Raw genomic sequence first — 12,155 nt, forward strand, 5'->3', positions numbered from 1 at the left:
ATATACATTAAGTCTACTTCAGAAAATTTACTAATCTAAGTGTAACAACATTGATTTTATATATATAAATAAACATTAACTTGGTAATTGGTATTTAGAATTTGGTAATTGGTATTTAGAATTTGGTTGTGAGATGTTTTTGTTTTTTTGGGTTTTTTTTTATTATCAACGGAATAAAGTACATTTATTAAAAATTAAATATACAATAATAATTAGTTTTATAATTATAAATTATTATAATTTTTTTTTAATAGGATGGTTTTATATATATATAATTTATTTTTTTATAGGACAGGTTGTGTAAATGTATGTGTGTGAATAATAATGAATAATAAACAATTGGATACATTGTATTTAGTTTATTTAGCTTTTTGGAATAACTTCTACAATGTCAAAAATCCATCTCTTTTTATGTGTTATCTTACATTGGTTGTGAACTTTATATCAACACATATGTCCTAGCATACCATGATCCATTCTATACTAGCACATGTGTCTCAACGTACCATGTTCCTCGCAATCGTGTGTTCATATAAGTAGTGGCCCTCTCACTAACATAATGGTCTATTGATTACAATATGAATATGTGTGCTTGATTGGCCTCCCCCTTTCCACTTTTGGGATGTGTTGTATGGGTGTGTGTGCATGAATACTAATGAATACTAAATAGCCACATATATTATGTTTGATATTTCAGAATATTTTCTATGCCTTTAAAATCTCCTTTCCCCTCTTCTCTCTATTTCTTTTTTTGTATTTCTCACATTAGTTTTAGGAGGAGTCTCTAACAGTGTAACAATTTTTATGCCAGTAAAGGCGGACCCATAGTAGTCGTGCATCTCCTACAACATATTACTAAATTAGCTCTGAGATGTACATTATAACATCCCTCGCTTTGCCCCTGTTTATGTAATATGGGATTATGATTGTATTGCCAGTGTGGAGAGCCACGATCGGCTAATACACTGACTTAGATTTTAAAATTAATTAATTGTTGACAAAAGGAATGACTGCCTTATGGATCCATTGTCAGAGGGGGGCTTGCTTGCTTGCATGCCTTAAAGGCCATGAACCCAGCTTGAATTTAATAACTGGGGTCACTTGCAAACCAAGAAATTCATTACTTGACAAATAGTTTATGAGACGTGATTCAAGAAAAACTTGTTGCATGCCATGAGCAAGCCATAGACGATGGCATTGTATTCATGAACAACTTGCTGATCCATCCACCCACATGCGTTGATAAGCAATTATGAGATAGGATTGGGCAGTATGGGAAAAGGAAAAAACCCATCCCATCACCCTCCTAGATCGAGGCCCGTGATGACTACCTCAGGTAAAAGGAGGCTCACATAGAGGAGAAGAAATTCAATGAGCAAAGAGCGAGTAGACAGAAGAGCAGAGAGTGCTTTCTCAGTCATCAGTGACAACATAGTAGAAAGGAGGAGAGGAGAGAGGGGAAGAGCATTTCGTTCTCTGAGACACAACAAAACACACAGTAGGAGAGGACAAAACGAGGAATGCCCTCCCCAAAGTGGAGAATCCCTTGGTTACTGGTAGCAGATGATAAGGAAGTCTTGTGAATGAGCTCGGAAAAGTAAATGAGTCATTGTGAGGTTTAATGCTAGAGGTAAGTTGATAAACCACCTAAATAATGGACACCCTCCTGAGTGTTTACCATACCTTGAAGTCAATTTCCCTTAGAAAACATCCCCTTAGACTTTGGATCTGGCTTAAGGGTGGTCAACTGTAAGAAAGGTGCAGTGTAGCTAACCTATGGTTGGGTGGAGAGTGGAAGTCCCTATTCCAGTTTCCAACCATCATTAAACATACTTAGAGAAGTGTAATTGTTCGAGCATACTGGACTATGGACTATGATATTCCTTATTGTGCTTAAGTTCGATGCATAATCTCGTAAGTTCATGAATGAATGCCCGATACTCACTGTTATGCTAATAATTGATCATCTTATGCATTTATTAATATAGATCTTATGCTTGAACTATGAGGATTTATCCCATATTTATGATTTGCAACTATCCTGTATGTTTATGGTTTTAATGGGTGATTGGACAAAGCTATCTAATATTGTGTTTATTGTCAAGATGTTAATTTTGTTCATAATTTCCCTTTCTTTTCTTGACTGGTATGTCTAAAGACGACAATGAGACATGCACTCAAAGGAATTATAGTTGCTTTTCTAAAAGATCTATGAATCTCCATACATGATTACTAACATTGGATATTTGAACTGTGGAGCTACTTCCCTGTCCATGATATACAGGCAACTTGTACACTATAATTTGAATGACCACTTGGTTGGTCTTGATAATTGCTAGATCGGGAATAATGTGCTAACTCATATATCATGTTCTCTCTTTATATTACTTGATAGTAATGGAATTAAGTGAAGGAACCAATGAATTCAATGGACTCATAATGTGTGTGGTTAGATTGTGATCGTCCTTTTGCTGATGCAATTCTATGTTTGTGTGATGAATGAATATAAGCCTCTAAAGGTGTTCAACTAGCTTGCTAGAAGGTAACATAGATGGAAATACATCATAAGTCTCTCTTGTAAGCCTTGCCCATGTCTGAATTTGGCCTTAGGACCTGAATTTTCACTAAATTCTTAGCAAGTCATACATTGAGACTCCCTGTTCACTATCATTCATGCAATAACTTCTTGAGGTTTTAGGACCAAGCCCTTGGAATTTCATTTCTAGGAGATAGGCATTTTAGAGTTTCCCATTTTGTTAATTTCACACACTAGAATCAGAGTACAAGTTATGGATGGCTCATACCATACTAATATGGGAGATGAACGAGACTGATTATTCCCCATTGGACGAAAATCACATCTTAACTTGGTTGTGGTGCCATCGCCCACCACTCATTGCAAAGACCCTTTGAAACTTGTTCTCATTGCTAATATGCGACGATGGAAGTTTGTCAATCTGGGTGAGGTTCTAACAGTGGAACCTTGCCACCACTCACCGCTCACCGCAAAGACTTTTGCACTTGTTAAACCTTGCCAACGGGTGGTCCAATGGAGGTTCTATCCCCATGAAACCTTGCCACTTGATGACCAGTCGTAGGGTCCATGGAAGAGTAAAGTAGTAGAATGAGTAAAGAGGGGGCGATTTGGCGTGACATGGCTAAGGGGTAGACCCCACCGGTTTGAGGTCAATGGCACTAGGCGCGTTTTTTAATGGAACCATGCTAGGGATCAAGGAATTTTGAACTGATGATGAAACCATGTGGGAGGAACCCTACCACCAGGTTGTTGGTCATTAATGTTGTGGAGTGGGGTAACTGGTCAAGTGATGGATGGCCGTCTGGCACTAGATTGATGTTCTAGGTTCATTGAGCCCCCCCCTCATCGTCAATGTTTAATAGGGAGGGTGGGGGCCACGGTTGGGATTAGTGTCGATCCACCACTCCTTAATTAATGGCTAGAAATGATTGTGAGTTCCCCCTATCTTAGACTTGAAACCATTTGTGAGGGGTTCACACTACAAATGTTTTGGTTAAAGTGGTTTACACGTCAACATGGTTGTGGTTATGGTGTTGGAATTTTTCCCATCAGGAGACCACCCCCTTGGAGATCAGGTATCGCAAGTATTTGTAAATTATTATTATGCAATGGGCGATCACGTGAAGGAGCGGTCACTTCGACGCGACGTGAAATTGGTTCTCCATTGGGTAAGTACCATGGACCTCATTATAATAACGTGACAAGGTCACACAAACATAGTAGAGGCCATGTGGATGCCACATGGGTGATGTACTGACATGGCCTCTGTTAATAGGCCAAACTTTTGGCATGCGTAACTTTTGACTCAAGACTCAGATTGAGATAAATTTTATATTGCTGGAAAGATCACACTGAATTGACCACGTTTATGGTATGAGGATTAAATTTTGCAGACATTTAAAGTTGAGGTTTTTGGTAACACCGTCTGCATAACAAACCCTAGACATCAAATCAACAAGTAACAACTTCCTCAACACAAGAATCTTTAGGGGGTGTGTTGTAGCGGCTACATCCACCCTCCAAAATTTTTCCTTCGCTTCATTTTGGAGCCTCCCTCCTCAAATATTAGCAGCTTGTCTTGCATTGCCCAGGTACTTGTGCTTTCACTTGAGTTTATATTTCGCTTTACAACTTGTGTTCACTTACTTGTTTTGCCGTCTAACCACAAGCTGACCCCATGACTTGGTTGCAAACCGGTTCTAACACTGCCTTGATGATCTGTGCAATCCTTGAGGACAACCAACCTTGCTTTCAGGAAATGTGCAGTGTAACCCAACAGTGAGCTTCGACTCCAAAATTTCACAGACCCAACTGACAGCTTGTCTTTAGTTGGGAAATTGCGCAGAGCAGTCCAAGCTAGCAAGTGAGCGTTCAACTCCAAAATTGCACAGAGCCAGCTGACAACCTACCTTCAACTGGGAAATTGCACAGAGCTTGAGAGGAAGCCCAGAGCCACTCAACCCAAAAATTGCGCAGAACCTACTGTGCTCAGAAACTGCTCAGTGCATCAACCAGAGAGTTGCTCGGTCCTTCCCAGAACTGCACAATCTTTCTGGGCAGTGCATGGTAGTTTTCCCGAAAAGCAAGAAGCTAAGAGGAAAAGTATCCCTAGGAAGTAGGGATCCATTATTAGTTTCTCGAAGGTGACACATTGCCATCTTTAGAAGTTTCTATCAAGTGTCGTTGTTGTCCTTGATCTCAAGCATATGCATCATGAACTCCATTTTTCTCAAATCTATGTAATGCATGCCTTTAGAGCTCACTTATTCATTCGATTATCAAGCTCTAACTTCCCTAGGAGATCAAGGGCCTTCAGAGAATTGTCATTTCTTTTTGAGGTGAGTTTTGCTTTTATCAAATTTTGTTGCGTTTTATGTATCTTATGAGAGTGTTGTTTCACTTGTTTTGTTGAATGATCATTGGCATTTTAACTTGTTTTAGCTCGTAGAAGTGTTGTTTCAAGTTATAGATTGCCTTTCTCAAGTTTCGCATGAGTTTTCCCATTTTTTCACAAATTATCGCTGTCGCGACGACTCCCTTCACACGCTTCATGTTCCTTTAGTTTAATTGATTGCCACACTTATTTCACATGCATACATCTACACTTAGTCAGATCTACAATCAACATCACACCATCCTTCAAATCTGCTTGTTTGCACGCTCCCCATGAATAGGTATGGGCTCCCCTTGCCCATATCTCACATCTCACGGCATGCACTGCGCAATCTGGTATCTCAAGGCCTCTGCCTTGGCTTATGGAATTGTACAGAGCCTGTCCTGAGTTGGCTCCAACTATGCACTGCGTAATTCCAGGAACCAATCTCCCAACTTGGCCACTGAGACTGAGTAATGCACAGTCTCTCCTAGGCCCTATCCTAGACTAAACTACACATTGTGCAATTCCAATCATGAAGATTCCACACTGACTACTAGGACTGCACAGTACACAGTTCCCATAGTCAGTCAATCACCCCTGTCAATCAAAATTGTGCATTTCCTCTCATCAGATGCCTTGGTTGCTGCTTGATCATGTTGTAAAGTTAGATTTGTAAGAGATAATGTTTGCTTGCCATGAGTGTCATTTCTGCCCCACAAGTACCACACTCATGAAGCAATTCTCTCCAGCAGTCATTGTACCATGGCACCAAAGATAGATGTTTCAAGAGCGACCACTGAAAGCAGTACTAGGGAAGCAGTTGGGCAGACGCCAACTTACTTGCCAATATATGTAGATGCCCAACTATTTACATAAAATGAGTCAACACTAACATGGCAACAAGACCAGCAGCAGTGGCAGAAGGTAACAATCCAATACAGGATTAGGGAAAGAGGAAATTGCTGACATAAGAGAGGGAGAACAAAGCTGCAGAGTGAAAGCAGATTCAATCTTCATGCAGGTAGCTTTGATAGCAAAAGCAAAAGGAAGCAGAGGACACAAACAATAGAGCGAAGGAAGTGAGAAAAGTAAGGCTTGCAGGTATCAGAACTGAGACCGTAGCAAGTTGAACAATAGTCGAAGGAAGAACAAGAGTTGAGAAGCAGAAACAGTAAGAAGAACAAAGGCAAGGTGCAATGACAAAGAAAATAATGTTAATATAGGTTGATGAGCTGGAATAACCAGTAACTAAGGAAGAGAGTGAAAAGATGCAGGTTCCCTCACCAAAGTTAAGCACAAGAACCAAGTCCGACTGGAGGTCAACAGGTACGTGGAGCAGTTGATGCGTGAGGCCACTAGTGATGATTTGTAGCTGAGTGCAAACAACATGCAAAAGTGCATTGGTGATCCAACCACACCGAGGGCAATGTTGCACATGCTTTAGGATGAGACAGACAAGTTCCAAGACCACATGCATGGATGCCATGGAGGTAAGAGTTTGCTTTCAGCAAAACAACACCAAGTAGTTTGGCGACATCACAACACAATACCAAGCTTGGCATCAGTACATGACCGAGAAGCATCAAGTGGATGTTGCTGAGTTGGTCTTTCCCTAAACCTTAGAGTCATAGTGTTTTGTGTTATTAGGTTGTGTCTAGCCTATTTTGTCTCGCATGGGCACATGTGGAAAATGTATATTATTTGTAAATATGTTGTAAGTGAAATTCCAAGTGTCATTAGTGGAATGTGAACAATCACTATGTAATGTAAAGAGTTATTTGTAAAGAAGTTGAAGAGTCATGAGGGTAGTCGAAGAGTCACAAAGGGGGATGTCATAAGTCACCCCACCCTTTGTTATAAATATAACCTCATAACTCATAGAATGAGTTTTTGGGAGCCAAGCTTTTGGCTAGGCATTTCTTAGAGGAGGCTTGGAGAGTATTGTGACGAGCCTTGGCTTCTCCACAGTGTAGAGCGAGTACATCTCTTTGGAGGAGCAGGTGATGTTGACTGTAATGTTCCACTATTGGGGCTAGTGGCTGTCAATGGTGTATGTATGGATGAAACTTTCACTTAATAATATATAACAAAGCCAACACGTTTTCATGCATATGTTGTTATTGTAGTTGGACTATTCTGGTTGCTTTAGCAATGTATGTTATTTAACTTACACATTTGTGTATGAACTATTTTGTATGCAATTGTATGAATCTTGTTGCAGACGTGTTGTTGGTTTAACCCGTCACTTTGGTTTGTGGACTATTCCGCTTTCCAGCTTGTGATGTCATTCCGCTCGTGTGTTCCTTTTAGGTTGTGTAATATTACAGGCTTCTAAGGGACACATTTCCTTTTCCCTTGTGTGTGTAGAACCCCCATGCATCTCACTTGACTCGCTGCAAGGTCACACACTTGCTTCCAACAAAGTTATCACACTTCCCACTACGCGCTACCGTAGTTAAGGCATTACTTTATTACCCACTGTTGGGACTCCTACTCCAAAGGGTCTGAGGTCTAGTTGAGATTTATTACTGGGGATATCCCCTGACATGTTTGTGGGTCCAACACCGTCAATAGGGTGGAAGGGAGGTTGTTACGCATATGCCTTCTACCTGTCCTCCTACCCATAGTAGTAATAGCATATCCTACAACATATTGCTAAATTAGTTGTGGGATGTACATACCTTCTATTTGTCCTTTTACCCCTCTTTTCTAAGTTATGCGATATGTACACCTTTGTGAAAATAAAAGTTAGATGCACATATATGCATATATTGTAATTGTTATTCCATTATCATAAACACTAATTTTTAATATTTTATTATAGACACATATGTTCGAGTCTCACCTTCATACTCCATCGTGTTAAATAACATACATATCCCACATACAAATATGTAATATAGGAGTAAATCATTTTTAATATTTTATTATAGACACATATTTGAATCTCACCTTCATACTCCATTGTGTTAAATAACATACATATCCTGCGTGCAAATATAAAAGTGAAACATTTAAAAGCTATAAATCTTTTAATGTTTTGTTATACCCTAATGTGCTTAGGCCTTGCCTTCATAATTCTTATTTAGTATATGTAGAAGATCTATGTGTTTTATGTCTTTAATCCCTTATCAAACGCTAATAAAATACATAAAACACATATTGTGTTTTTAAGTTTTGCATTATTACTTCATATGTATAATAAATCTTATACATAAAACACATATTCTTGAGTTCTACATTAGTACTTCATAATTATAATAAATTTCATATTGTTTTTTCCCTTTTTAAATATATTTATATAATAAATTTTATAATTTTGTCTATATTTGATATAAAACAACAAATTTTAATAAATATTTTTTATATGAATTTAAAACTAATCAAATATTATTTTTTAAAATATATTTTAAATAAATTATTATTTTTAAAATATCTCTTATATAAAATATTATATATATATATACACTTTCAATGCACTTTATATAATGAGAACTTTACAATGATTTTCTTGTCTAGGTGATGATGCCCAATATGCGAGGAGATTAGGTCCCAAGTCCACTTAAGTAGTTGTATGGTATCAAAGCCCTTGAAAATGATACTTTAATAACATTTAGGTATGATACTTTTTGCACACAGGCCAAAACAGAAGTTCGTCTTCCAAAAAGGAGGATATCTTGCTCATCCCAAAATTCCCACTCATTAACAATTCACCCTTCAAGAAGTTTTGGTAATTTCAAAAGGATCCTTCATAGTGAAAATGACACATGGTTTACAAATGTAGTCATTCAATTTAATATTACGGTTGGACTTTTGGATATTTTAATGAAGGATTTTAGGTAGGAATGTGCATGATTTTTAGTTAGATATTTTCTTGGTGTAAATAATAAGAAAGTTACATCAAGTAATAATTTAGAGGTATTTTAACTTGGGTGGGTTAAAATATATTTAATTAATATTTTTTTTATTATAAATTTTTAATATTAAATTTATAAATTTTTAATAAGTAAAAATATTAAAAAATAATTTATAAAATATTACTTAAATAAGTGAAATTATACATATTTTCTAATCAAATTATATAGTATATTATTTTTATACATATTTTCTAATCAAATTATATAGTATATTATTTTTAATTTAAAAATTATTTGAGAAAATAAAATAAAAGTCATGATACTAAAATGAATTGAATATATCATTAGCATATAGGCTTAAAAATGTACTTTAGAAAAACCATAAAATTAAAGAATTTAAAGAGATTGTACTTTAATTATTAAAGAATTTACAGAGATTGTACTTTAATTTTATTTTTAAATTTGTAATGTAAAAAATAAATAAAGATAATATTACGAAGTAAATTGATATTTTGATTTAAGTAAATTATTATAAGGTTATTTTTTTCAATTGGTTGAATAATAAAATAATAAATTATTATATTTAATACAAAACGTTTTTTTCCTGGAGAGGTTGAAGTTTTATCTTTTTTTCATCATGGTTAAAGCTATAATTAAAACTTTTAGATATCCAAATTTTTAATTAAGATTATTAGGGTTTTGAACCTTACTAGAATCTTCTCTTCATAATGGTTAAAGTCATAATTAAAACTTTTAGATATCCAAATTTTTAAATAAGATTATTAGGGTTTTGAACCTCACTGGAATCTTTTTGAAACTCCATGTACTCTACATGTGTATTAAAGTGGAATTGATTTGGTACAATAGTTGTTAAAACATAAGTCAACTCACTAAAAGCATACTCTTTCATTCAAACTCCTATTGAGTTGTTCTTTGGATTCCTTGGAAAATGTTGAGGGGTTGGTTTTTGGTTTCTTAGAATTGTTGAGGGGTTGGTTTTTGGTTTCCTAGAATTGTTGGGGCCCAGGGGTTGGCCATTGGTTCTTAGGAAAATGTTGAGGGATTAGGAATTTTGTAGCAACCCTTAAAATAGATTGAAAAATAGAGAAGGTATGCTTCTTTACCACATAAGGAAAATATTTATACATCTGGCAACACAACCATTATCAAACCAAATTACGTATAGAAAACAATGGTGTATAAAGTTGAGGAATTTGATGATAAGCATTGCAAACACCACATTTAAACAGATCATGTTGGAATTGGAATTCAACAAAAAAAATCTATGGTCAAAATTCTCATTGATCCACTTATTTAAATATTTATACATCTGGCAACACAACCATTATCAAACCAAATTACCTATAGAAAACAATGGTGTATAAAGTTGAGGAATTTGATTATAATCATTGCAAACACCACATTTAAACAGATCATGTTGGAATTGGAATTCAACAAAAAAACTTTGTGGTCAAAATTCTCATTGATCCACTTATTTAAATATTTATACATCTCGCAACACAACCATTATCAAACCAAATTACGTATAGAAAACAGTGGTGTATAAAGTTGAGGAATTTGATGATAAGCATTGCAAACACCACATTTAAACAGATCATGTTGGAACTGGAATTCAGCAAAAAACTTTGTGGTCAAAATTCTCATTGATCCACTTATTTAAATATTTATACATCTGGCAACACAACCATTATCAAACCAAATTACGTATAGAAAGCAATGGTGTATAAAGTTGAGGAATTTGATGATAAGCATTGCAAACACCACATTTAAACAGATCATGTTGGAATTGGAATTCAGCAAAAAACTTTGTGGTCAAAATTCTCATTGACCCACTTATTTAAATATTTATACATTTGGCAACACAACCATTATCAAACCAAATTACGTATAGAAAACAATGGTGTATAAAGTTGAGGAATTTGATGATAAGCATTGCAAACACCACATTTAAACAGATCATGTTGGAATTGGAATTCAACAAAAAACTTTGTGGTCAAAATTCTCATTGATCCACTTATATAAATATTTATGCATCTGGCAACACAACCATTATCAAACCAAATTACGTATAGAAAACAATGGTGTATAAAGTTGAGGAATTTGATGATAAGCATTGCAAACACCACATTTAAATAGATCATGTTGGAATTGGAATTCAACAAAAAACTTTGTGGTCAAAATTCATATTGATCCACTTATTTAAATATTTATACATCTGGCAACACAACCATTATCAAACCAAATTACGTATAGAAAACAATGGTGTATAAAGTTGATGAATTTGATGATAAGCATTGCAAACACCACATTTAAACAACCATTATCAAACCAAATTACGTATAGAAAACAATGGTGTATAAATTTGAGTAATTTGGTGATAAGCATTGCAAACACCACATTTAAACAGATCATGTTGGAATTGGAATTCAACAAAAAACTCTATGGTCAAAATTCCCATTGATCCACTTATTTTAAAGCTTATTCAAAGTTCAAGTTTAATTAAAAGAGCATAAAAATCCTAAGGGTAGAGTTTCATAGTGGCCACAATTTTATGTATTTTTTGTTTTTATTGAATGCTTTCTTAATTAACTAACAACTACTTTATTTTATAGATAATCTAGAGATCAAAACATCTTGCATGTTGCCAAAGTTATTAGTTGATTTAAAACATCTGGTATTTTGCGGAAGTTATTGGTTGATTTAAAACATGTGGAAGTTATTAGTTGATTTAAAACATCTTGCATGTTCCCAAAGTTATTAGTTGACTTAAAACATCTTGCATGTTGTGGAAGTTATTAGTTGATTTAAAAGTTACAAGTGTGAGATATCTATTTCATTAAAGCTCGTTTTGGATCTTACCTATTTTGATAAACACCAACACTTCAAAACACAAACATGTCATTGGAAAAACTCAAACCATGTTAAATAATAACAAATAATAATAAAAATTTATTTTTATACTTATATTATTATTAACAAAACCCTAATAATAATGAAACTATAAGTTCCCAAGAATATTCAAGTTTTTATATGTATATTATTATTGGAAAAACCTAATAATAAAGAACCTCTAAGTTCCAAAGAATATTGGAATTATAAATTCCAAAATTAATTGATTGAAAAACTTGCATATTTATTTTACTAAAACTTGTTCTCGAGCTTATCTATTTTGATAAACACTAATACTTAAAAACATAATTATATATTTTTAAAATGTCGTAGTCTAACTCATAATTCATAGATGAAATGATATTTTTCACTACAATTGTCTTTAACGCGAATTTTTGGATTTTCTGTTGCCGGAATGTGACGGAAAAAATTGAGGTGAAATCTTGATTTGTGTTACTTCAACTGGTTTTTTAAT

This window comes from Pinus tabuliformis, chromosome 7, assembly GCF_031772625.1.
Source record: "Pinus tabuliformis cultivar Carrire ecotype Pingquan chromosome 7, CPIR1, whole genome shotgun sequence".
Lineage (NCBI taxonomy): Eukaryota > Viridiplantae > Streptophyta > Pinopsida > Pinales > Pinaceae > Pinus > Pinus tabuliformis.